Source organism: Tiliqua scincoides, chromosome 4 (assembly GCF_035046505.1).
Source record: "Tiliqua scincoides isolate rTilSci1 chromosome 4, rTilSci1.hap2, whole genome shotgun sequence".
In the NCBI taxonomy this organism is placed as follows: domain Eukaryota; kingdom Metazoa; phylum Chordata; class Lepidosauria; order Squamata; family Scincidae; genus Tiliqua; species Tiliqua scincoides.
The window spans coordinates 108,445,775-108,473,170 of NC_089824.1; positions in this window are offsets into that span (position 1 = coordinate 108,445,775).

Consider the following 27,396-nt stretch of genomic DNA (forward strand, 5'->3'; position numbering starts at 1 on the left):
CAGGCTGTGCAGCATGGCCTTTCCCAGTTTGAAGAGACACTTGCCCAACAGTCTGAGGCAAAGAGGCAAAGAAGGAAGGCTCATAGCCAGGGAGAGAGACCAGGGACAGACTGCACTTGCTCCCAGTGTGGAAGGGATTGTCACCCCAGAATTGGCCTTTTCAGCCACACTAGAAGCTGTGCCAGAACCACCATTCAGAGCGCGATACCATAGTCTTTTGAGACTGAAGGTTGCCTACAGTGTGGTGGAGGAAATGAGAGGAGCATTTCAGATCAGTCCTAGGAGATATTTGACTAGCATAAACTAAATGCTTTGTCTGGCTTGGGATATTTTCTAGGGGACCTGGTTAGAGGGAGGAATGTTGTGTGACACAAAATCATGTGTAAAATTGTGACCACCCCTCCCCCACCAGATGTAGACTTGTGCTTTCTTATCCTCTTGTGTCGATTTTGGAAATGGATTTTTCTGAACATTCAGGGCCTAGGATGGTAACTTGCTCATGTCCTTTTTTAGTGCCATTCAATGAATACCTGCTTCACAGGTAGGCCAATTGCAGTCGTGCTAATTTGCACGTTCCACTGAGTCCCATCACTTTCTTGCAAGGAGTTATTCTTGGGATTGTTGCCTTAATGCAAAATTAATGCACCTATTTTCTACAGTCAAGGGTTGAAAGGAGTGATGGTGGAAGGTGTGCACTTTTATGGCGCGTTAGGTACTGGATGGCAAGCACAGCCCGGACGCCTGGGTGGTGTTACTGTGTGGCATTCCATCAGACAGATCAAAGACGTGTGAAGGGGGAATAGTCAGCTGAAAGCCTCATTGTGGATTGCCATGTGTCTGACAGTGGGCCACAGAAAGCGCCCAACCCCTGGCACAAGACTAGGGGGACTTCCTTGTGCAGAGGGAGAGGTGCTGAATATGTATGGTGTGGACCTCTGTGTTGAGCCAGGATCCGAAGCTATTTATTCTCCTTGATTATGCATTCCGGCTGTGGCACAAAGGGCTGGCAGGAGCTGTTCTCTTGTGCTAAATAATTTGAACACATTTCCATTTCAATGCAGCCTGTGACATGTCCCCCACTCCCCCCCTGAAAGAACTTGCATGGAAAGCACTACAGATCCCTTCTTTGGGGAGGGGAGCCCTGCGCTATAGCCGCACCTGCCAAAAGACTTACTGCTACTTTTTGCTGAATTTATGCCTTCCAAGTTCTGTGGGTTTAGCTTTGCTTTGTTTGTAAATCAGAAATTACCAAGTACAATGCGCTTCTCCCAAATACCCAAATCTCCCACATACCCTGAACAAGCTCTTCTTTGTGAACCAAAGGAAACACCAGAAAGGAAAGGTTCAAGGTTGCAAGATCCTGTGTCAAAAGCGAAGTGTTATCTAGGAGATGTGGATTCAAGTTCTGCCTCAGGCATGGGCTTGTTTACAAATTTCTCTCTTGGTCATGGCTGCTCATGTATAAAGTAGGAGTAGCAGAGCCCTGACTGAGAGACACTGAAGAAACCAAAAAGTAGCATCCCACACAACTGGTTAATAAAGCCGGAATTGATGTAGCACACTGGCTAAGGCCACAGATCTAGCCACATTTTCCTGGGAGTAAGCCCCATTGACTATAATTGGTCTTAGTTCTGAGTAGACACGCATAGGATTCAAATCTAAGGGGCTTGGCTACAAATCAAGAAGCCCTTGGGAATCTAATCTTATCTGTGCTGTGAGCTCCCTACTTGGAAATAGGCAAGTCATTCTCTTTTGGCTTTAGGCACACAGTATGGGGGTAATATTGATCAACCACACAGGGTTGTTGTAAGGATTACAGGATGAAGCTCTTTGTGAAACACTTTGCATACATAAACAGCATGGGCACACTCATATATTTCCTCCTTCTCTCTAAACTTTCTAAATGCCCTTGATGTTTCCTTCTCTTTGAATGTGCTGAATATCCATGGATTTCCCCCTCCTCTCTAAAAATGGGCTGCAGGGAATAGTTTAAGATCCCTGCCATTAGGAACCAGCACATTGTTCATTGTTTAGGGATTATCTCAGAAGGCCTCACTTGAGCATTTGTGTCCCTGCTGCTACGGGAGATAGCATATGTCCACATTGGGCATTACTGCCCACCTGGCCAAGGTCTGAAGACAGGTAAGGATGCCAAGGTGACCATGAGTGACATTATCCAATGAGGCAGGACACTGAACATCATTAAATAAGGAGCATATAAGATGAGGCTGAAGAATGCTCTTCTTGTACTTCACACTGAATCTTACCAAGTGACCAGTGCATTGTTGGGATCTAGCCTGCCTTTTAGGGAGTAGGGTCCGTGACGATCTGGTGTAAGACCAGGGATGTACTACCAAACCAGATTCCCTACCATGCTATAGCATGCAGCTATGCCAAAAAGGTGCATGCTGCATGCTGGGGGGGGGGGTTTAAATTGACCCTGTGCCAGTGTGGTCTGTGGGCTGTCAGTGTTCTGTGACAGCAAAATTCTCCTTCTTCTGTCGCAAACAGCCAATAGGATTGGGCCATAAGGCTGGAAAGTTGCATCAGATTTTCTGCTTATCTTATGGCTGCCTACCAAATTGTCATGGTGTTGTAGGAGCTGTACCTAGACTCTCTGCTGCCTATGTCTTTTCGCATATACCTGTTTTCTAACTACCTTTTGGTCTGCTGACTCTTTCAATAAACATCCCTCTTATTTTGAGCTTTAACACTGGTCTGGTTGACTCAGCGAAGGTTGTGTTACTTGACTCCTGTGGTCACCAGTCTGATGCAACTACTAATCATCATCCATTTTGGGAAAGCCCCATCCTCCAGCATCTGGAAGAAAGGTGTCCCCTCTCTGCCTGGTTTAGCCTTGGTGAAGGGAACAATTACAACCACTTTGTTCCAGAATAAGGGTTAGGGGAAGGATGCCAGGAACAGAAGAACTTTGCATAGTTTTCCTAGCACACAATGATCTCAAACGCAGCATGTCATGTTAGAGACAAAAATGGAGCACCACCTGTAGCAAATGGGTCTGAAAATCCCTGCAGATGCCTTACTGCGCTGCTTCTTTGTGTGGCCCCCTGTTGCTTCCACTGATCTTATAAGTTGATCTGAGGAAGGCTGATATTGTCCTTCCTCAGGGATTGTCGTATTCCAATAAGAAGTTTCAGAATCCGACATGGGGTAAAATGTAGGTAGGTACACGTTTATTAACTGGTTCATTCTTAAGTCAGTAGTAGAGAGAAAATGTAACAGCTGCTTCTGCCAGGCCACTTCCCCCTTTCTGCAGCTCTAGGTTGAAAAGCCAAAGTCTTGACCACAACCTTCTTAAAGGAACCATGTCCTTTCAGGGATACAGGAGGGGGGACAATCCCTTTCAGCTTAAGTGATCATATACAAGCTCCAGCAACTCTGCTGGCCCCTGTGCTGCTAGGCTTGGCATTTCTGCCTACCCTGACTTCTTGCTCTTCAGTCTTCTGTCCTGCTTGGACTCCTGGATACTTGTCTGTCATCTGCCACCCACCTTGACTTCCTCCTTCTTGGCCCAGAGATTCAGGGCCCTGACTGTGTAAGCCTGGTGTGTGGGCTTCTTCAGTTTAGAAAAAGAAAGTGGAAGGATGCTTACCCTGGGGGGATTTATTTTATGGCTTTCTGGTTTCATTTTTGCACATGTTGCTGGTGGAGCTGCCAAGTTGTTGTTGTTTCCCTGAGGGACAATTCAGAGAGAAAGCAGGATATTCACTTCTAGGAGAGCTATTTTAAACCCTGAACAGCTGGAGTCAGGTAAGCTTGAGGTGGGGAAATAGAAAGGGACACGCCAATAATTTGGGCTGCTTGAGTTGCCACATGCTATACATTGTGCTTTGGATAGTTCCAGGCTTCCTCTAATGTCTTGGGTTGTTTGCCCCAGTGATAGGTGTGGATTGGCCTCTCGCAAATGGGAATTGCCAGAGGCTGATTTCCTCTGAGTCTGGTATCATCTGAACTGACACCCAGAGCAGAGAACTGATTCAAGGACTGAGATTTCAACAGTGCACACATAGCTTGATGCTGCCTCGGAATGTTTGAAGGAGTCAGTATAAGCCAAGGAGTAATTGTATAAATCTAAGCATGGATCATTTATAAAATTTGCCCAAGTCCATGTTGCCATTATGCCCTGATTTTATCCTGGCAGTGTTGGAGAAAGTGCTACACTACGTTCTCTTCAAGAGGTCAGCAAATTAAAAGGTTGAAGGATGTTAGGGATTGTGATCCGGCATTGTAGCATAATAAAAAAGGAAAGGAAAATTCATGGCAATAATACTAAGGGCCCAATCCTGCCCAACTTTCCAGCACTGATGCAGCTGCAATGGAGCCCTGAGGTAAGGGAACAAACATTCCCTTACCTTTAGGAGGTCTCTGTGACACCCCCCCCCCTCCACATCAGGATGCAGCACATGCCCCATTGACACAGTTGCATCTGTGCTGGGAAGTTGGATAGGACTGGGCCCTTAATTCCAATTTGAATGTTAGTATAGTTTTTTTTTTCTTTTTTGATCTGCTCTGTGGAATTTTACTGTAAGAATCCTACAGAACTCACATTACAAAGACTCCTTCTACTGTGTTCTCCCCCCTTTCAACTCAAGGTGCTTCTACAACATGATTGGTTTGTGCTTTAGATCAGGCTGCGATCAATAGCAAATCCTTGCCAGCATCCTATTAATTGAGTCTTATGCTTAGAGTCCTGGCAATATTGATTTTAACAGTAAGTTCAGCTGAAATTTGGGAAGCTCTTCTTTGAAGTCTGAAAAATAAGAGAAGAGAACATTGCCTTATTGGATTGACTTCGTTTCCAGCAGATTACACTTCAGTAATTGCATATGCCCAGTCACTTTCATTACTTGTAGTCCTTATAAAAATGCTCTGATCCCTCTTGCATTTCCCTGCTTGGGCTGAATCCACTGTCAGTTTAGAATGCCGCTAGCGGGAGTTGCTGGTGTGATTGTCGTAAAGGCGCCACGGCTTTTCTCCTGCTTAAGCTGCCATTTTGCTGCTGTCCTTTTATTAGCAGGAAAGACAAATGCCAATTACTGATGGAGTCCATGAATTTTTCATTGACTTCAAAAGTCAAGAAATTTGCTGTATAACCAGGCATGGTTCATTAAGGGACAGGAGGAAGCAGAAAAGATGGTTGCAGAATGTGCTTGGTGTAATCCAGTCCAAAGCCAGCAGTCCTTAGCCTTACTGATTTCAGTTGCAAATGTTTAACTCTCTCCTGCCAAAATCAGAGGGACTAAGAAGTGTACAACTGAAGCTGGATCATGCCCATTATTGTTTAGCAGAACATCATCTTCTGATGGTCCTCTTGCTGTGGTTTCTTTCTTCTTGTGACCACAAGCTGTCCTTCCCGTTTCTGCACTCCACCCATTTCAACAAACAACTAATATTGGACACCAAAGTCCTTGCCAAGTCTCAGCAGTTGACACGAAAGTCTCTTATCATATCATGCTTCAAAACATATATGTTATTGATTCCATGCATTGATATTTGTGGAACCTACCACAGATACTTGCCTATAAGGCGGTAAATCACAGATAAGTCAAGGGCAGGTTTTCAGTGAAAAATCATGGAATGTTCCATGATGTCAGGGGTAAAACTTAGGAAATGGTGCTTGCCCTGGAGCCTGATTGCCCCGGAGCCTGACTGAAAGGGGGGAAAGAATCTGAGCTAAGCCATTGTTTTTGAAGACATTAACAAGGAGCTTATGTACTACTGTATACCATTCCCCACCCTTAAAGCAACAGAATTGAGCATTGCATTGAATTGCTAAAAAAAAAAAATGCAGAACTTTTGAAACTTCAGAAAGGCATTTGCATTTTTAAAGACCTTCCAAAAGAAATGCAGCACCTATATAAAGCAACATGCTGACCTCAGCACAACACCCTGTCAGACAACTTTTTGTACCATTCACTGCCATTTTTGTACCATTCACTGCCATTTTAAGAGGCACTTCTGGGCTTGGAGGTAACGAGTATGCTCAGAAGACTTTACAACTGAGTCTCCAATGAAATAAATAAAGCTGTGTGTTTGTAAGCTCTCTGTATTCACTCAAAATGCTCTTTAGACACTTCACAGACCCGCCGCAGGCACTATGAAAGCTCCTCCCTGCTTTTCCTGGCTGCAACAACACGCCTGAACAGCCCTGACTCCTGAGCGACTCACAGATAAGATGAGGAGACGATCTATCATTAATTTATTGGTAGAAATTTCTCGCCTTATAGGCGAATATCTGCAGAAATATGGTTTGCTGGCGAATTGCTCTATTTTGTTACATTATCAGCATTGTTTAAATACTGTATGTTTGTGGACTTGCTAAATTTTTAAAAGCTGTTTTTAAAAATTATTAAGAGCAGCAATACCTCACTTCTTCTCTTGCATCGGTTTTCTATACCCTTTGCAAAATCATTTGCAGGAGGTTGATTGTCAGGAAAAAGAGAGGACCTCCCCATTGCAAAGTCAACCACAATGACATGTCCGATCTTAGGGCTTAATCCTATCCAACTTTCCAGCCACAATGGAGCCCCAAGGTAAGGGACCAATCATTCCCTTACCTTGAGGAGGCAATCATGACTGCCCCTCCCACTGCAGGATGCAATGCATATCAAGTTGGCGTGTTGCATTAGCCCTGGAGAGTTGGGCCCTCAGGCTAGTGGAGTTGGCTAGCTGGAACAGGATGGGGACAGGGATGCAAGCACTTCCCACTGAAATGATGCAGTATAGATGGCTGACATGAACATGCCCGCTCACAACCTGCCCCAGCTAGTAATATTTAACTGTGCCTAAATTGGGCCAAAAGTCTTGCCATGAAGCCCTGGCAGGTGATGAAACCACCAGTGCTGTGACATGACAAGACGACTCAGTCTTTGTGTGTCTTTGTCTGATGTTTGTAACTTGAATGCCACGAAAAGCTCAGGTCCAATATGTAAAGTTGCCCTCAATCTGGTAGCTGTTTAGTGATGATGACTTTTCTATTTTCAGGTGTGGCTTGCTGGGAGTTCAGTGCCTCCGGCTTCTGATCTGCAGCCGTCCAAGCAGAGCTGAAGCTGCTGATCATGGCATACAAAGATACACAGCCCTAAATATCTTTGGCCCTTCATAAGAACATAAGAACAGCCCCACTGGATCAGGCCATAGGCCCGTCTAGTCCAGCTTCCTGTATCTCACAGCGGCCCACCAAATGCCCCAGGGAGCACACCAGATAACAAGAGACCTCATCCTGGTGCCCTCCCTTGCATCTGGCATTCTGACATAGCCCATTTCTAAAATCAGGAGGTTGAACAAACACATCATGGCTTGTAACCTGTAATGGATTTTTCCTCCAGAAACTTGTCCAATCCCCTTTTAAAGGCGTCTAGGCTAGACACCATCACCACATCCTGTGGCAAGGAGTTCCACAGACCGACCACACGCTGAGTAAAGAAATATTTTCTTTTGTCTGTCCTAACCCGCCCAACACTCAATTTTAATGGATGTCCCCTGGTTCTGGTATTATGTGAGAACCAGAACCATTAATTATAATGCTCCCTCCCTTCAAGCTGTGGAGATTTTCTTAGCCTCTGTCCCAAGACAATTCTAAGGAAGGACTTCATAACGGCGCTTCCCCTGTATTAACTAAGTGGGGCTGGCTAGGTTTTGAAACTCCCCTCTAGAGATTCATCAAAGATAGGGAATTTTCCAGAGGGGATTAAGGATGAAAATTACTCTTTAAGAAACAAATATACCGATGAATATATGCATGCAGTATGGTGTAAATCCAACACATCAAATGCAGAGAAGACTTTAAAATCACATAGTTATAGTACTGCCAACATATTTTTGTAATGTAAATGTAATGCTATTTTAGTGGTATGTGTAAAACCGCTTTTTCAAATGTTTATAAATGATGCATGTTATGAATAAAGGAATACATACACTGTAGGTGCAAAAGCACTGCCAGATCCAATGAAAATGCAACACCTGGTTTATTAATCAGTGTCAATGTGTTAGAGATAAAAAGAGCTGTAGGATGCTGAGGTTTGCTACTCTGCCTGCCACTGGCTTTGCATGGCTCCTGTTACAATGACCTTACAGGGGGCTCTTAAAGAATATCTTTCCCAGAATAATGCCAAAGTGACAGCTAAATCTATTTATTATACAGGCATACACATACGAGCTTTGCTATCTTAAAAGTTAGACCTATTCTTGAGTATATTTGGGGTGCAGAATCAAAAAATGGCATTGGTTTTGCTCAATTGGCTGTAGTTTTGGGGGTACAGTATAGCCAATTTATATTCTGATTCAAGAAGCTTCCTTGTGAGGTAGCCATGGCATCCGTTTCTTCACGAGGAATCTGCTGGGCAGCCCAATCCTGAGCTGTCCGGCACATAAGGCAGCCACTGGGCCAAAAAGGCAGCTGCAACATCTAATGTGCCCTGGGCAGCTGTTGCCATGTCCTCAGGGAGAAGGGGAGTTTCGTCTCCTTCCCCTGAATAAGGGCAGTAACCCTGCAATGGGGCTACTTGATTCTGTGGCGGCTCTCCAGCCGGCACAGAATCAAAGAGCCCCGTGTCAAACTGTGCAATCTGAAACGGGGCTCTGGATCTGGTGGAGCCTAGCTCCACTGGCCCTGCCTCCTCCCGCCACAGCTCTTCCCCACCCTCCGCCCGTATCCCCCATTCTAGAATTCCTGCACCCTGCCTCCCCCCACACCCCCACTCAACTCTCTTCTGCTAGGCAGTCTGGGCAACTGCTGGGCAGCAGAATGCAGGTCCATGCTGGATTTGGCCCAGCATGGGCTTGTGCTGGGCTATCTCCGGCGTTAGGTCAGCACTAACCCTGGCATATGTGCTCTATGGCACATTTGTGACAATGCGTGCTGGCGGTAAGCCAGCATGCCAAGCTCAGGTTTGGGCGCTGAATCAGTGTATAAAGTGGCTATGCTGTACCTCCCAAACTAGAGCGAATCGGGAAAAACAGATGCCATTTTTGGTTTCAGCACTCCAAAGATATCCTAAATTCAATCTAACATCATTGGCAACTTAAAAAAGGTTTTTTTTCCCCCTGGTGGCCTGTGTTATTTTTACTAAAAGTATGGGTTTTTTTTTTCCAGGTACTTGAAAGTTGTGCTGCCCCTTAGGATGCCTTTCTGCTTCACTCTGTTATCCCAGGTACTAGGTAGTAGCCAGCAAGTTGGAATGCCCAGGTAGTGCTGGAGAACTCCATGCAGTGGTTTGTTAAGGGACTGGGAAGGGGGACACGGAAACATGGTTAAGTGCTTTAGCAAATGGACGTGGACTCATTTGTTTCCAATGAAGGTGGAAATGCTTTGGGCTGTTTCCCTCCTCCACTCCCTACAAGAGCAAATTTCCTTTACTTAAAAGTTAACTGGCACTCATTTCTTGTGATTACTGAAAAATGCATCATGACTTTTGATTATGCTGCTATTAAGGATGTAGGCTAATAAGTGCTGCCTGAGAGCGAGCGAGAGCGAGAGCGAGAGCGAGAGCGAGAATGTACAGCAGAGGGATCTTGCAAAGGAGGTACTCTGCTGAAGTGAATGGGTGCCAGAGCACACAGATGTCAGGCTGCATCCAGCTGAATGGTCCTGAGAAGGAACACCCATTCTATTCAGAGGGTTGCCAAAAGGACTCTGGACTGGATCCAGCTTAAATCCTTAAGCATTTGAATATCCCAAGCAAAATATTCCAATGTCATGCTCTGTATGTTGGGGAGCAGTACTTGGGCTTGGTAGCCCCCAGCCTCATTTTTGTATTGCCCCTCAGATCCAGTGGCTACAAATTAAGGATCCAAGAAGCCATGACTGAGTTTTGCCACCCTGTTCCACCAAAGTTTTTCAGTGCTTACCCTTGAAGAAGCGCTTGTGAGGAAAAGAATGCTTGAGCAAGAATAGGATGAACAAGATTTTAATCCAAGCTGGAGATTCTTACTTGGCCACCAAACCCCCTGACCGGTGCCCCAGATCTCCTCCTCTGAGCTAAAGCTTCTCTGGTAGTAGCAACAACCTACAAAACGAGAGAGAGAAGGGAGGGGGTGGTGGCACACCCTTTATCGTGCCTAACGTGGTGCTACACAGCTTGCCAGCCTAGTAATACTCTGTGCAAAATGTCATTTTTCTCCAACAATATACAATGTCAATAGCCCTTGGGAAAACTATTTTCAGGGGCTGCAGATGGCTTGGTGTACTGCGTAGCAGCCGGCCTTGTGACAGCGTGAGGGAGGAAACTCCCTCCCTCCCATCTCCCCGCTCGATGCTAGTTGCACCAGCCTAGGAAGTGGAGTAGGAGGGAGGCTTGCAGAATCAGCAGGGCTTGGAAATCAGCTGAGCTGTTTCTTAATCTGGGGGAAAGGAACTCTGCTTACGTGTGAGAAAGTCTGATATGAGCTTGGGGGTGGGGGCGAGACCATTCTTTTGTCTATTTAAGCAGCTCTTAAATTAGACTGGTTGACCTCTGTCCCTACTGTAAGGTGGAACTGAAATAATGGCATATTCTTCCCTAGCTTAATGGTCCAATCCTATTGTGGCACTGAACCATTGCAAACATGCTGTAAAGCACATTTTCAATGACTCGTGAGTAGGCAGCACTGGGGGGGGGAAGGACTACACTGTCCTGCAAGCGTGGAATCCAGCCTGATGTCCGCTGGGGCATGTAATTGCTGTGCCAGGAAGTGGAGGGGCAAAGGGAAGGTGGAATGGAGGCGGGGAGGGGATGTTTAGGAGAAGGGGGGGTGGAAAGGGGGGCAATTCAGGCCCAATGGGGGGGTGAAGGGACAGACAGACAGACAGACAACAATCAATTTATATCCCATCCCTCAATGAAAGAAAAAAAAAACATTCTCAGGACAGTTTTCAGAATAAAATCTAAATCAACAATGAACAATGAAACGATCACAGCAGCCATTTTCAACCACTGTGCTGTGGCACACTGGTGTGCCGCGGGAATTTGGGGAAGGGTCATTTATTAGTAGGACCATTGGGGAATATGAGGCCCCCCCCCCACCAACAGCATGGTGTGCCTTGTCAATTGTCAAAAAAAGATGGTGTGGCTTGACAATTTTAGTACCTTGTCAGTGTGCCCTGAGACGAAAAAGGTTGAAAAATCACTGGATTACAGTAATAACAACAGAAATACAGAAAGTCCTTGACCTATGTAAGCCTTAACTTATGTAATTTTGGACTTATGCTCTAATAGAAGTCCTACCAATAATACACAGCTACCCATCTTCTCTTCATTATTATTATTATTATATTAATTTGTACCCCGCCTTTTTGCCCAGCGGGCACACAAGGCGGCTAACAAACAATTTAAAAATACAACATGAAAAACAGTTAAAAACAATTTACAATGATTAAAAAGCTAAAAACAAAACAAACCCCGTGGATTTTCATATAAGAAGCAAGAACGCCAGCCAGCCTGTCAACAATTAAAAGCTTTTTGAAATAAAAAGGTCTTCAGTCCACGCCGAAACATTAGCAATGAGGGAGCAGTTCTCAGTTCTAAGGGGAGGGTATTCCACAGTTCGGGGGCCACCACTGAGAAGGCCCTCTTCCTGGCCGCCACCCCTCTCACATCTCTTAGTGGCGGCACAGTAAAAAGGGCCCCCCAGAAGGGGGGCGGAGCTAACTCTCAGCGAGGTTGCAGTGAACTTTGGGGGCTCCCGAAGAGAACTGCGAAATAGATGTGTTTTCATGTGCCTAAACAACAAAGGCACGTTTCGGTGCCAGGAAGACGGTACGAAGAGCTGAGAGCTTGAACAGGGGGGTGTCCTTAGAAACAGGCAATTTCAAGGATTTCTCTCTGTTTTGCTCTGTGCTGAATCATATCTATCCCGGGCGCCATCTTGAAGAAGCTCGGAAAGTTGAGAACCCGTCCTCCCACGGCCTAGATACAACAACATCGCAGCGAAAAAGCTATTAAGAGTGAGTGAACTTGGCTCGTTAAAAAGTTTTACCGAGAACTGTAAGTAAGAAGTCTGGAGGAGGAGAAGATAATTCAAGATTATTTACGCTGGCCGTTAGCCACCCAGGGGGGGAATAGGTGAATTGATATTTCCCCTGCTGGAGTAAGTACAAGATTATATTTTTTTTAATGGTATGTACCGAAGAGAAATAAATAAGTAATCTTCAATGAGGGAAATAAAGTCTATTTTCATTTTCCTGGCAAAAAGCCTTTATTTAAGCTTGGACATTGTTAGTTTCGGTTTCTCAGCAAGAGGCTTGAATTTCTTTTTCTTTTTCTTTTTCTTTTTTCTTTTTGGTCATTTAAAGGCATACTAACCTAATTTGACTGTGTGGATTTGATTGATTTTTTGGGGATATAAAAATTTGGAAAGTAGCCCTGGATATAAAATTAGAAAATAGCCCTGCAGGAAGTGGTTCGAGTTGGTGTTGATAAAAATGGCTTTTGAAAATCTAAAAGATGATCGTGAAAGCCAGGCCTTGTTGGTGGATTTTCTGATGGATTTTAGAAGAGAAATGGAGCAACAAGTCAGAGAACTCTCTGAACAAATTGGACAAATAAGCTCCTCCCTTGTAAGCTCACAGGAATGGATTATAAACAATAGAGAAGAAAAAAGAATGGATCAGATGTCGGGTGAAGTTAAAGAAGTGGAGTATTTTGAAATGGGACACAAGATGGAAGAAGCAACTGTCATAATAACAAAGAACCTTAAGGAAGAAAAAGGAGGAAATGTTAAAAGACTAAGCTGTCTCAAGAAGAGAAAGAATTTATGGATTGAATTCAAGAATAACAGAATGAAAAAGAAGAAAGAAAAACAGAGGGGGGGCTTAAGAAGAAAAAAAGAGGTAGAAGAACCAGTCGGAGGACTAAGAGGGAACACCAATAAGATAGAGTACAAAGTAAACAATAAGAAGAAGGTCTAAATGGTTGAGTATTAAGTAGAAATTGTTTTTTTAAATTATATTAAATTAAAATAGATGTAAATGAAAATTTGAAATATAAATATCGCGGGAATTAAGTGGTATTAAGATAAATATTTTATTAATTAGATTAAATTAAAGTGGATGAAAAGGGAATTTGGAATATAAGTATCATGAAAATTAAAGTGGTAAATATATGAAATAAATTAGATGGAATTGTAAATTTGGAATATAAGTATTGTGTAAACTAAAGTGGTATTAAGAAATAAAAGGGTTATTTTATAAAAGAGAAGGTAAATAAAATGAATTATAGATGTCAATTTATTTTGGAGAAAATATTAAATTTGTATTTTGGGTTAATAAATATGTGGTGGATAAGCGAAGTATAATACCACTGTAATTGGAGATATTTGTTTTTAGATGTGATATTAGAAATTAAGAATTAGATAAGAGATTTTATTTTAGAGGTTAGTTTAGTGGTAGGAAGAGTTTATAAGTATAAATTTGAAGCCTTTTTTGATTGGATAGTTATGGAAAATGATCTATAATATGTTATAAGAGATATTGAAGGGGTAATACCATTGTAATCGAAGACTTCTTTTTTAAATGTGATATTAGAAATTAAGAATTAGATAAGAAAGATTTTATTTTAGAGACTAGTTTAGTGGTAAGAAGAGTGTATAAGTAAAAGTTTGCAGTGTTTTTTTATGATGGGATAGATAAGGTTAGAGGAAAAATATGGAATGTTAAAGTATTAACTAGTTGGGTTAATGAATATGATAATTTTTGAATTGATTATTAATTTCATTTGGATTAATGTTTATTGTAATTGATGGCCACCACCCTTGTGTGTAACCTATGTAGTCCTAGCCCTGAGTCTATCCAATTTTACTTACCTGTACCTGTAATAAATAAATAAAGCATTATATTAAAAAAAAAAAAAAGGGGGGGCCCCCAGAAGATCTAAGAGCACGGGCTGGATTGTAGGGAAGGAGGCAGTCCCTCAAATACCCCGGACCCGAGCCATAAAGGGCTTTAAAAGTCAAAACTAGCACCTTGAATTGGGCCCGGAACAGAACCGGCAACCAGTGTAGCTGCCAGAGCAACGGCTCGACAGAGTCAAACCGACGTGCCCCGGCAACCACACGAGCAGCCGTGTTCTGTACTAGTTGTAATTTCCGGACCATCTTCAAAGGCAGCCCCACGTAGAGCGCATTGCAATAATCTAATCTAGATGTCACTAGGGCATGGGTTACTGTGGCCAGGTCGGCGCAGCTCAGGTACGGTTGCAGCTGGCAAATCAGCCGAAGCTGAGCAAAGGCTCCCCTGGCGACCGCCGTCACCTGGGACTCCAGGAGCAGCTGTGGATCCAGGAGAACCCCCAAGCTGCGGACCTGCTCCTTCAGAGGGAGTGCAACCCCATTCAGAGCAGGACAATAGTCCAGCACCCGAGCTGTGGATTTCCGAACCAAGAGCACCCCTGTCTTATCCGGATTTAATTTCAGCTTGTTCGCCCACATCCATTCCCTAACCGCCTCCAGACAGCGATCCAGGACCCCAACCACCTCCTCAGAATCAGGGGGAAAGGAGAGATAAAGCTGGGTGTCATCAGCGTACTGGTGGCAACCCACTCCAAACCCCTGGATGACCTCTCCCAGCAGCTTCATGTAGATGTTAAAAAGCATGGGGGATAAGATGGAACCCTGTGGCACCCCAAACCTCAGAGGTCGGGGTGCCAAACAGGCATTCCCCCAGCACCACCTTCTGGGATCTGTCAGCCAGGAAGGAGCAGAACCACTTAAAAACAGTGCCTCCAAGCCCCAACCCGGCTAACCGGCCCAGAAGGACACCATGGACGATGGTGTTGAATGCCGCCGAGAGGTCCAGCAGGACTAACAGGGTTGCACTCCCCCTGTCCATCCCCTGGCGAAGGTCATCCACCAAGGTGACCAAGGCAGTCTCCGTCCCGAACCCCGGCCTGAAGCCAGATTGGAATGGGTCCAGATAATCTGTTTCCTCCAGTACCCTCTGAAGCTGGGACACCACCACCCGCTCAATCACCTTGCCCCGGAATAGGATATTCGAGACCGGCCGAAAGTTATTTAAATTAGTGGGATCCAGGGAGGGCTTCTTCAGGAGGGGGTGAACCATCCCCCCTAGACTTAGATTTCTTAGACTTCATAGACTCCTTTCCCAGCTTGTCCCAAACCCTGCCATGGAACTGTGCATTCTCAGAAAGAGATCCGACCTATACAACATTGGCTGGAACAGAACCCTTTTTAAATCGGGCAGCACCTGTAAGGAGGATAAAACCAGCAGCAATCACAACAGAATAAAAACCAGTCTGGGCCTGGGGTCCAAAAGATGTGAGAGTAGGTGCCAGGCAAGCCTCCCTGAGGAGGGCATTCTACAGTCAGGGCACCACATCTGAGAAGGTCCCTCCCCAGTCACTGCCCACCTGTAATGGAAGATCAGAAGGTCATCAGGTGGATGATGTGGTGTTGACAGCGATTCCATGTTTTGACAGCTGGTTGACAGCTCTGGGAAGGGCAGGGCTGGCTCCACAGCTGTAATCAATCAAGGTCAATGGGACTCTGATGGACACCTGAGCTTCATTTGACCTTGATGAGACTTTGAATGGACGTGGACTCATAGACTGAAGGGATGGCTCACCTGAGCCTAATTTGGAGCTAATGAGGTAGCTCACAGCTGAGCTGCATTTGGATCATGAGACATCCAAGGATAAAAGGCAGCTTTGGAAGGAGACAGGGCTACCCTGACCCAGGACCAAGAGCAGGACACTGACCCAGCCGGAAGCTGGACCCTGACCCAGGACCAAGAGTGGGACACTGACCCAGCCGGAAGCTGGACCCTGACCCAGAGCGAGGAGCAGGACGCTGACCAGAGGAAGCCAGACGCTGACCCAGAGGGAAACCCGGACGGACCCACACTGGGAGAAGAGGACTGCCAGAACTCTGCTGGAGGACACAGAAGAGAGGACTGCCAGGCCCCTGCTGGAGGAGACACTCTGCTGGAGAGAACACTGCTGGAGAGGAGGAACTCTACTGCAGAAGATTGGACTGGGAATACTGGACTGGGAAGACTGGACTGTGCTTTGGAGACTGGATTGGATTTCGACTGGAGGCTTCAGACCTCTACCCACTAAGTTAAGTGGAGTTTTGGGGAGGGAAAGCCTCTGGACAAGAGGACTTGCAGGGAGTGTATGTGTTTGTAGCAATAAATTCTTGTTAATTGCTATAGATAAGAAGTTCTGTGTTTATTCCTTTGCACACCACAGCTGTTGTTCTTGGGAAAGCGGGTTGTTAATTAGCCAAAAAGTGGGCATTAGAAGGGAGTTGAGATATTTGGCAGAGCACCACCTCACTTCAGGTGGGGAGAGCACTCAGAGGAGAACCTCCAATGGTGATGTAAGTCAGGGGACTCCAAACCCTGACTCAGGGGCCAGATGTGGCCTGCGGCAAGCCTCTGTCCAGCCCGTGATAAGCTTTGGTCCCCTGCAAGCCTCTGGTCCACTTGACCAAACATGCTCTGGGTGTTTCCTATGATGTGCTGGTTCTGAGTTATTTACTCCTGTACATGTGGGTACATTGCTTGTGGGGTGGTGGAATGGGAGTCCATTTGAGTGTGTGCTTTATTTCTGTGGTGTGTGTTGGTGCTTGGAGAAATCCTGGAACACAGAGTTCATTCATTCATCTAAGTTCCATCTCTAATTTATTCATTTAAATTTTATTTTTAAAATTTATTTATTTTTCTGGCCCTCGACATTGTGCCAGATATTTGATGTAGGCCTCTGGCCAATAAGTTTGGAGATCCCTGATGTAAGTGTATGGGCAGGCTCATTTTGGAGTAGGTAATCTTTCAGGTTTCAAGTCATATAAGGCTTTGAAGAACCAACATTTGTGCCTGGAAGCAGATCAGAGGCCATGGCAACTGTTTAATTACTGGCAACTTATGTTTCCATTGACTTTTGTTCCTAGTTAGCAGCCAAGTGGAAATATTTTGAATAAATTGCAGTTTCCAAAAAGTCTTCAAAAGTAGCACCAAAGCAGTAGTCAAACTGAAGCATATATAGCTGTGGCCGGGCCACCTCTGTCCATGTCTGCTCATAGCTGGTGCACCAGTCTTAGCTGGTTGGAGGTCCCTACCCAGAAGGATACTTCTAAAGTCTCCTGGAAGGGCCAGGATTGTACTCCCCTTGTCCATCTCATGGTATGGATCATCCATCAGGGTGACCAAGGCAGTTTCAGTAACATCAGCAGACCATAATGGACCCAGCTACTCAGTCTTCTCCAAGAGTGCCTGGAGTTTCATGACAACCACTCACTCAAGACCCAAGGCAAGGAAGTAAATATTAGCCACCTGCCAACAGTTCTTACAGCCTTCCAGGTTCAAGTAGGGTTCCTTTAGAAGTGGCCTCAGCAGCAGGGATGGGAACCAGCAGCAAACCTTAGTGTGAGGTATGTTACAAGACCAAAAAGTGTCTCTGTTGTCATCTGTGAAACATTTGAGGGCATGTGTTATTGACTCCTCTTACAAACATACACATCTACATGGAAACTGATGAAGCTTGTTCCAAGTCTGTGAATAGGAGTCCTGTTCAGAAATGGTGCTTCCATGTATTCCTGTCCTCATGAGGCTTCCTAGAACCATGGCTGGCCTACCCTCATCCCACTGGTAATGTACTGCTGAAACACTGCACTGTCCTCCTTGTGATCAGTATTTGTCTATGGACTCACACCCTTTGAATATCTCTCAAGGACTTGTAGACATGCCTTCTGCTGTCAAAATATGCAATGCATTTTTCACTGTGCCACAGAGCCCCTACCTGTACATATACCCTAAAATATGAGAGCATGTATTTCACAGTAGTTCACTGCTCAAGATAGATGTACCTCTGCATGCAACCTTTTTGGCAAACTACACTCAGCAAAGATGTACCTGCTGAAAATCTAAGAACAGTTTAGAAAGGTTGGTGGTATGGTCGTGGGAATGATTGTCTTCTGAGGAAGCCAGGCAAGCTGCATTTGGAAAGACTGATCCTACTTAAATTTAGGCTAGAGCAACAAAGTAGTTTTTAAGATGCTTGAGGGTTGTATTACAACATCTTCATTGCTTGATCTGTATACACTGGTGTTTTGATCCAATATTGCTTCTGGTCAAATGAATTTTCAGAATTTTCTCTTGCTCTTCAGAAATCAGCAAAACCTGTGAACATGATAGTGGAATGAACAATGATGCCAGTTTTGTACCTTTTCAACACTCTTAAACAAAAAAGGATGATCTGTCTTCAGCATTTTACTTGTACTATCCCAGTGTAGGAAAATCCATTAACCTGCTCTGCTTTGAACACAGTGAGCTTGCATTAAGCTGAAAGTGATCCTTCCACATGAACCAGTCCTGCATTTAGAGGAATTTTCTAATTAAAACACTTTGTGAAAAAGAACAGTTTCATGCATCAAGCAATTAAAAGCATCAGAAATCAATGGATTTGCTCTGTGCACAGAGTCTGACAGATCACCATATTTGGAACTAGAATAGAATCTTCTCAAGAGCTCATAAGTAGCTGAGAAGCTTTGAAAAAAACCTTCCCTGAATGTGTGTGGCTTGGCTGTTTTGCATGAATTTCTGGCTTGGCAAACACTTTTTTCTATGCACTTGCTTACTACTGTGGGGAGGGTGTGAAATAGTAGCCTGGACTGTGTAGGTCAATTATCTGAGAGGCAAAACCTCTCTTCAGAGGCCCTGCTTTGATAGGGCCACTGAAACAGCAGCAAAGCTCTTCAGTTAGATCTCAAGAAATGGTTACATCCACATACAGCTTGAAAATTAGGAAAAACACTAGCCCGAAATATGAATGTCATGGATTGGGTTTGATGGGTCACCATTTTACCTTGGGTGAACTGTACCAGTGGTGCTACAACTGTCTTTGGCCAAGAGAGAGGAGAAGGAAAAAAGTGGGCAGAGGATGAAAGGATAGAGATCCACCACCATGAGTCCTCCATTTACAGTAGCACTGTAAATGGTGTGCCACTGCCACGTTTCGCGGGGCTGCTGGTGTAAATGGTCAGAGGCCCCTCAAGTGCACCAGCAGCTCCCAAACCACAGGGGTGATTGGAGGACAGTTTGTGAGAGGTTTGAGGTGGGGAATGGGTTGGGGGGCAGGAGGGGGTGAATTGTTGCAGCAGAAGCATACACTTGGACCTCGGCTTGACGTACTCCCTGCCTCTTGGACTTATTCCAGCAAAACAGCTGGCATAGGTCTGAGACGATCCATTGATGACCAGGAGGCCTACAGAGCGGTAAGTAAAATTATTTTACTTTTTTACCTACCTCTCCCAAGCTGTCTTGTGGCCCCTTCCCCACCGAATGCAGTGTCTGCTCTGGCTCTGTGGCTGCATCATGTAAGATGTTGGGGGATTGGGATTAGGATTGGGGCCTAATGATCCCTCCCAACTCTGTGAGCATTTGTTCTTCTTTAGCCCACTGGCATGAATACTCCCAACACAGGAGCAGTTGATCTACCAAGGGACTTGAAAAATCCTGGGTGAAATGCACAAGGTCTTGCTTATGGCTCGGGTGGGTGGGCTACATGAACTTTCGGTACTTTTTAGCCCAATTAATGTACAGTACCGCGAATGGCCTGAATGCAGCAATGCAGGAACTCATCATGACCCCCCGCCATGCCCCATGACAACTATTTTAAAAATCCATTTTAAATTTCTTCATTAGAGAGTTGTCTTCTCCTGCCACCAATCTCTACTTTGATACTTAATTGCACCTTATGGGGGAAGCCCAATCCTACCTGACTCCCTGCGCAGTGATGCAGCAGTGCTAGTGCAGTTTCTGCTGTATCTTGCAGGGGAGTTTTGGTATGTGGATTACTCCTTGGGGGAAGGAAACATTTGTGATCAGTATTGTTGTTGACAGGAAAAGGTGGATAAGGCCTGGGAAGGGGATCAGGATTCAGTGGGTGTTGCTGCCATTGAATCCACCCACCTTCCCTGGCCCAATGCACCCTTCTCCCTGCTCCCATTGCCCCTCCCCATTCTGTATACTCCACCATATCCCACCGCCCTGCCTCCCTCCCAACCGCTGCATAATCTTACTGGTAGCAGTGATGTCCACCGCCCTATCATTACACAGACCTGGCCATGCCATGCTCAATGGTGCTCTTGTAACAGCCATCAAGCTTTTTATGCCACTGCAATGCTTGTTCCAGCAGTGTAATTGCCCCATCGGACTGAGCCATTAAAGTTCTAACTCATTTCATTCCAAGCTCTTGGAGTACATTTCAATAATTTTAAAACAAACATATGCATATTGAAAAATGAGATTTTAAAAACTCCACATAAATGAAAATGGTATATTACAGCCCAATCCTATCCAGGATTGGGCTGCTGGGTGGAGCAGGTCACAGTAGTGGAGGACACTTCTGCTATCATAAAATGACTGCCAATGGAGCATGCAGCATGCAATTGGCAGCCATTCTGTGTGCTTTGCTACAAGAGGTGGCAGTTTCACAACCCTATCGTCAGACATAAGAACATAAGAAGAGCCCTGCTGGATCAGGCCAACGGCCCATATAGTTCAGCTTCCTGTATGTCACATTGGCCCACCAAATGCTTCAAGACAAGACAAGACACAACCTGCATCCTGGCACCTTCCCTTGCATCTGGCAATCTGAAACCCACTGTGTCCACCAGAGCTGATAAGTCAGCAGTGGGGCAGTGTTGGGATGGGCAGGGAGAGGAAAGGGGGTGAGGAGGAGGCAGGAGGGGGGGTGGATTTGGTGGCAATGGCATATACTAGATCCTATATCTCTGTTCCAATACTCCTCACCCTTTCCTCAGACATGTGCCACCAAAAGTGATGGCATATGACTGAGAAGACCCAGAGGTGACATCATGAAGCAGGAAAATGTTTAACACCTTCCATGTAAGAAAATCAAACCAAATCAATCAATTAAATTAGTAAATAAATTAAAAGTTTGCAATATGTATAAGTTAAAAAATTAATTTAAAATAAAGAACTCTCCTGACTCTCCCAATCAGTTGCTGATCTGTTTAAAAAAATCCCCCCAAAATCCAAAGGCTGCAATCTTATCCCCATTTTAAAACACATTGAAATTAATGGGGACACACCTGAAATTTTCTCTCAATCCACCTAGTGGGTCCTGACCCACAGGTTGAGAAACACTGGCTTAGACATTAGCAGATGCCCCCAGGTAAATTTCTCAGTCTGCCTCCTTCTGAGCTTGATGCTTCTCAGTTTATGTCCTTTGAAAAAGTTTCAAAGGCACCATGTGAACACTCCTGCGGATGACATCACTGCTCCTGTAGTAGGAGAAGTCCTGGAACTCTACTCCCCCTTGACTAGGCTCCTACCAGGATGAAAGATGGCTGCACTGCTCAATACACGGAGGAGTGACTCATTAATATGGGGCTGCAGCCCTTTCACCATGTAAGGCAAGCCATGATGTAGAAAGAAGAATGATCCACCAGTCAGGATTCCTCCCACACAGCAGACGAGAAAATGTGCAACACCAAACAGATGCAACATGAGAAATAATTCACTACAAGCTGAATTGCATTTCGTCGTCCAGCCAAGCTCATTGTGAACTCAAGTTAGTTATGGAGAGGGGAAAGGCCAGTCTGCCGGAGAAAGGAGGGGTTGCCCATTCATCACACTTTGAAGCCTCGAGGGAACCAGCTTTTCGCAACTTGCTACCAACCTCATCTCAAGCTGATAGATGCAAAGAAGTCATCTGTACCTCCCATCCCACCTCTCATTCCATCCTTGCACAGATTTTAATCTCTCACCAAAACACAAGAGTAATGACCAGCAACCTCCAAAGAATTTCTAGGGGTGGGCGAAAAAAGAGAGGAATAACCCAGGGAGGTATTAGGTTGGCCAATGCCACACCCCAGAACTGCCCCGAGATTCCAGGGTGCCCCCCCCACTCTCCTTCCAAAATTACTGGCTGCTGAGATAAAAGGGATATAATGAAAATGTAAACAACAACAACAAAAAAACATAACTTTATACCAGGCTTGGACTGACAGAGGGAAGATTGATATCCCGTGATGCTTTGTCTTGATGAGACAATGAAAAATAACCACCCCAGCAGCTGTGTCAATATCAGACTTGGTAATGCACCACTAGCTGTGGGTTTTTATTTAATCCGCTTTGCTTTAAGATGATAACGGTTGTTACTTTTCAGTGCCTGTCTGTCAGCACCCCAGCATCGCAATATTCCTCCGCAGCTCTGTGAGCCGGTTTCATTTATTTTAAAATACCATTTCACACACTGCTGACTTTTAACAGTGTTCCGTGTGAGTTTGTGAGATTGAATAGTGACAGAAACAACACTTTTTATGAGAATACAGAATATTAAAAACGGGGCACAATATACAGATGGCAGTTTTCACTACAGCTTGTTCTCCCCCCCGCTCCAGCTCCTGCTACTCAGCTTTCCCACTGAATGCATTTGTAGTAACACCATAAATGTCACTTCCACTGACGGCCTTTTGGCATTTTATTTAAATGGGAATTCAACTCTTGCTCCTGCCGCACTGCCGCCTTTCCCTATGCAAGAAGCTCCTTCTTTGGCATTCCTTGCATTCAGCAAAGACCAGGTTTGCAACAAGAAATACATGCGGGCTGTGCTACAAACGAGCTCATGTGTGGCAGGCAGTGGCAGGACTGTTCCTTGACATATGGTTTTTTCTGAACAAGATATATGCAGTGGTTGCACCACCTCCTGCACCCAGTCCTGTGCTATCCCATCACATAATAACAATACACCAAGGTACACAGCTATTTTAGCACTATCCGTAAGAACATTGGAGTTATCTGGCTGGAGCAAACCAAGGTCCATTTAGTCCGGCATTCAATTGCCAACAGCAGTCTGCCTCTAGGATGAGGCCTTCAGAAAGCTCACAAGCACCATCATGAAAGCATGATAGAAGGGGTGCAAAGCACTAAGTTTTCCATGGCGCTGCACCATGGCATGCAAGTGGCCCCTCCCCTTCGGAGCCATTTGGGGCTGCTAGAGCCAAATGGAGGAGACTCCTCCATTTGGCTCTAGCGGTTCGGATTGGCTCCGAAGGGGAAGGGGAGGGGCCACTTGCATGTTGCAAAATTTAGTGCTGTGCAACCCCTCTAGCTACGTGACTGCCATGGCCCATTCCTCATTCCCAGCATCTGGTTCACAGAGTCCGGTTGCTGAATAATGAAGCCAGTTTCATGCGGCTTTTCAGTTTTAGAGCTGTTCTTAGATCTGTTCCCTATGGATTTGCCTGGCTCTTCCAAGCTCGTGATCATCAGGTTCCATACTGAGCTATGTGTTGAAGTACTTTGCTTTCATTGGTCCATGATAGATGTACCACAGACCAATTTTATTTGAGTGCCCAACTAGCTGTGACTTGGGAGATCGCTCACATCATTTGAGTAGCAACTGAGGCCCTGTTCTTGTGAAAGCCAGTCTGGCCTCTTCAAGTGATCTCAGACTACAAGGAGATTCATGTGGGAGGCGGGAGGAGGCATTTCCTGAGATATCCAGGACCAGTTCATTTAAAGACTATGTCGGGCAAAGCCAGCACCTTGACCTGATCCTGGAAGCAAGCTTTTTCAGCACTGGTATAACCTGATCATAGCAACTCACACCCAATACCAACTGGATAGCTTGTACCAGTCACAGTTATGAATAGCCCCATGGGTAAGCAATACAATAGTCCAGTGGTTCTCACACATTTAGCACTGGGACCCACTTTTTAGAATGAAAATTTTTCAGGGCCCACTGGAAGTGATGTCATGACCGGAAGTGACATCATCAAGCAGGACAATTTTTAACTTTCCTAGGCTGCAATCCTACCACACTTACCCAGGAGTAAGTCCCATTAACTATCATTGTTAAAAGAATATACATAGTTGCTTGTTAAAAGTACAGGTCTGTAACATTTCCCCAAATGCAGTCACATCCCATGGGCATCAAGTCTAATATATTAAAAATAAAATATTGAAGCGAATGGGGATCCACCTGAAAATGGCTTGCAACCGACCTAGTAGGTCTCGACTCACAGTTTGAGACTCACTGCTGTAGATCACATGTGAACCCAGTTTCAGCCTGGCCTGGGAGTCCTAACTGCACACCTCGTTCTCCAGTTCAGCCTTGTAAATAACTGCAAAGGTTTGGGGGAACAATCCTTGAACTCCATTTCTAGGGAGAGTCGAGGAAATGTTTAAGGGCCCAGTCCTGTGCTCAGTGGCATGACTCTGTGCTGCCGAGCACTGTCACAAACTTGCCATAAGGCATGTTTGCCAGCCTCACTGCTGGGCTCCCGCTGGTGCTAGCCCAGCACTGGCCAGTGCTGGGCTAGTGCAGGGCGGTCGCTCAGCTTCTGTGGCTTGGCGGTCTCCCAGACCGCCGAGCTGCAGAACGGTAGGTGGGGGCGGATAGAAGGCGTTCTGGGGTGGGGGGATACCAGCAGGGGCAGGGAGGAGGCATGACGGGGAGGTGTGATGCGGGGAGGGGGGCGGGCTGGAGGCGCACCTGGGGGAGGGATGGTAGGCGGGTCTGTGGAGCTCCACTCCGCAGGATCCAGGGCACTCATGTAGAGCTGCGTGCCCTACACGAGTGCCTTTACCTTTACACGAGTGCCCATTGTGGGGCTGCTTACCTTACTCGGGGGAAGGGGACAAAAGTCCCCTTCTCCCGAGGCGCCTCCCGTGGTAGCTCAGGAGGTGCAGGATCCAGCAGCAGCCCTTCTCGGTGCGACCGAGCCTGGGTGCCCCGGGCAGCTCAGGATTGGGCTGTGAGTTTGCTTCATATAATATACACATACTATATATAATGTCTAGCAAACTCGGGAGCGCAGAACCCTGATGATTATTAACCCGTTATTAATAATAAACATAAATAATATGTATTTCTATATTTTTTTGTCTAATGGGTCACAGTAGATTGTAGTTTTAAAAAGTGGGTCCCTGTATTAAAAAGTTTGGGAAGCACTGGTCTACCTGATTGGAGAAGGAAGCCCAGCTGAGTATCCACCTCCCCCCTCCCAGGACGAGAACTGGTTGGAAAATGAGCCAATCAGCAAGCTCATTTCTGACTCAAATGGAAGAGAAATGCTTTTCCCCCCTCATGGCATGGCGTTTTATAAAACAAAGGGACAAAGATGGCCTCTACAATACATTCCAGAGGTGAAGGCAAAGAAACTGCAAGGGGCAGGGGGTTGGGGTGGGATGGTTAAAAATGCTCGGAACACAGGAAAATAAACAGAAAATACACAGAAAGCAGCATGGGAACTTGAGGAAACACAGGGATTCAACACAATATGTTCCACTCTTGTTCCACCTGTGCTTAGAGAATTTAACTGGTGAACTGTATTCGGGTGTGTATTGCAGTCTGCATTTACAAGGATGTCCAGAGTTCTCCCATGTCTGAGGTAGGAGGGCAAAGTACGACCCCTTTAGGTGGGTGAAAGCTAAACACTGTACACTGACCCAACCCACTGAGTGGTGTGCTCCACTCTCCACCTGGTGACTATGCTCTTACCCTCCTCCATCCATCCCACCCATCTTATGGTGTGCTCTTTGCTGTGCCACTTGCTGGTGGCATACTTCCTGCCTTGTGTGGTACCACCACCACCTCCGCTTCTCCTTCTTATTACAGTGGGACTTCGGTATCTGCAGAGGATCCATTGGTGGACCTTCTGTGGATACTGAAAACCATGGATAATGAAATATGTGGTTTTGGCCCCTTTAAGCCCTCCAGAGGCAACCAGAGAAAACAACAGGTTTCTTGAGGGTAACCAGAAGTGACTTTTTGCCCTTATAATGCATTCTGAGGCCCTCCAGGGGCTTCCCAAGTCTCAGAATGCCTTAAAAGGGCAAGATACATTACTTCTGGTTTCCCTTGGGAAAGCAGAAATTGCTTTTTTGCACTTTGGGGCCATTCTGAAGCCTGTGGAGCAACCTGGGTTAGGACCCACTAGGTGGGTCGCAAGCCAATTTCAGGTGAATCCCCATTCGTTTCAATATTTTATTTTTAATATATTCAACTTGCTGCTCCCATGGTATGTGACTGCATTTGGGGAAATGTTACAGACCTGTACTTCTAACAAGCTCCTATGTATATTCTTTTTAACAATGACAGTAAATGGGACTTACTCCTGGGTAAGTGTGGGTAGGATTGCAGCCGAGGATTGTTAAAAATCTTCCTGCTTGATGATGTCACTTCCAGTCAAGCCTACAAAAACAAAACAAAAAAATTTTTTAGTTGCCAAGGATGTTTGAATGAATTTAGGATTTGTTTTGGAGTGCTGATTCTAAAAGGCATCAGTTTTGCCAGATTGGCTCTAGTTTCCTGTGCAGCCTCCGTGTCCTCCTCTAACCCCCACATCACACCTCCCCCCGCCCTCTCTCCGCGTCCACGTCCTCCTCTAGCCCCCACGGCACAACTCCCCCCACCCTCTCTCTGCCCCCACTGTCCTGCCCCTTCCCCGGAATGCCTCCTCCCTGCCCCGTCCCCGTCCCCGCTTACCGTAGCATGGCTTGGCGGTCTATGAGACTGCAGAGCTGTGGAGGCTGCAAGACCGCTCCGCGCTAGCCCAGCACCGGCCAGCACTGGGCTAGCATGGGTGGGAGCCCGGCAGAGAGGCTCGCATTTGTAAATTAAACATAATTTTGGCACCTCCTCCATTTGTTGACTTCCATCATAATAAATCTGTTATTAATATCTGAATTTCAAACATGGATGATAAAGAGGTTTTGTTTTTGGTTTTTCTTTTTTAAAAGGTTGCATTTATAGCAATGCAACGAAGAGGATACAGTATTTTTAAAACCTGCCAGAGACTAGTTTTATGGGTTCATGATTTGTTCCAGAAGGAGTAAGTGAACATACTGCCACATCTGTTTTTTTAGCAAAGTTTTTTTTTTAATCAAACCCTTATCCTGAACTCTTGACCTCAAAGTTGGGTGGGGGGGGGTCTGTTTTAATTCAGGTTAAACACATACTTTGAAATAATGGTTCATATTTGAGAGTAGAGGAAACGACAGAATTCAACTTTTTTGTCATGAGATTAAGACAAAAGACATGCCCGACTCAGAGAAAAGCAGTACACGAAAAAGAAAATAAATACATTTAGTCCAGCTTTTGGTTAGGGTTTGGTTTGGTTTCAGCCTTGCAGGAGAAACACCTTAAGAGCAGAAAAGGATGAACAAACTAACAGATCAATCCTAAGAAAGTTTCCAGCGCCGATGTGGCCATGCCAACAGGGTGCGCACTGCATTCTGTGGTGCTGGTGGACAGTACTGGAGGCTTCCTCAAGGCAAGGGAATGTTTGGTCTCTTACCTCGGGGCTGCACTGCGGCAACATCGGCCTGGATGTTGTTTAGGATTAGGCTCTCAATTAAGCAGAAAGTAGCCTTTGCTATTTTTTAAGTTGCCTTTGGAAAGCAGCTGGGAG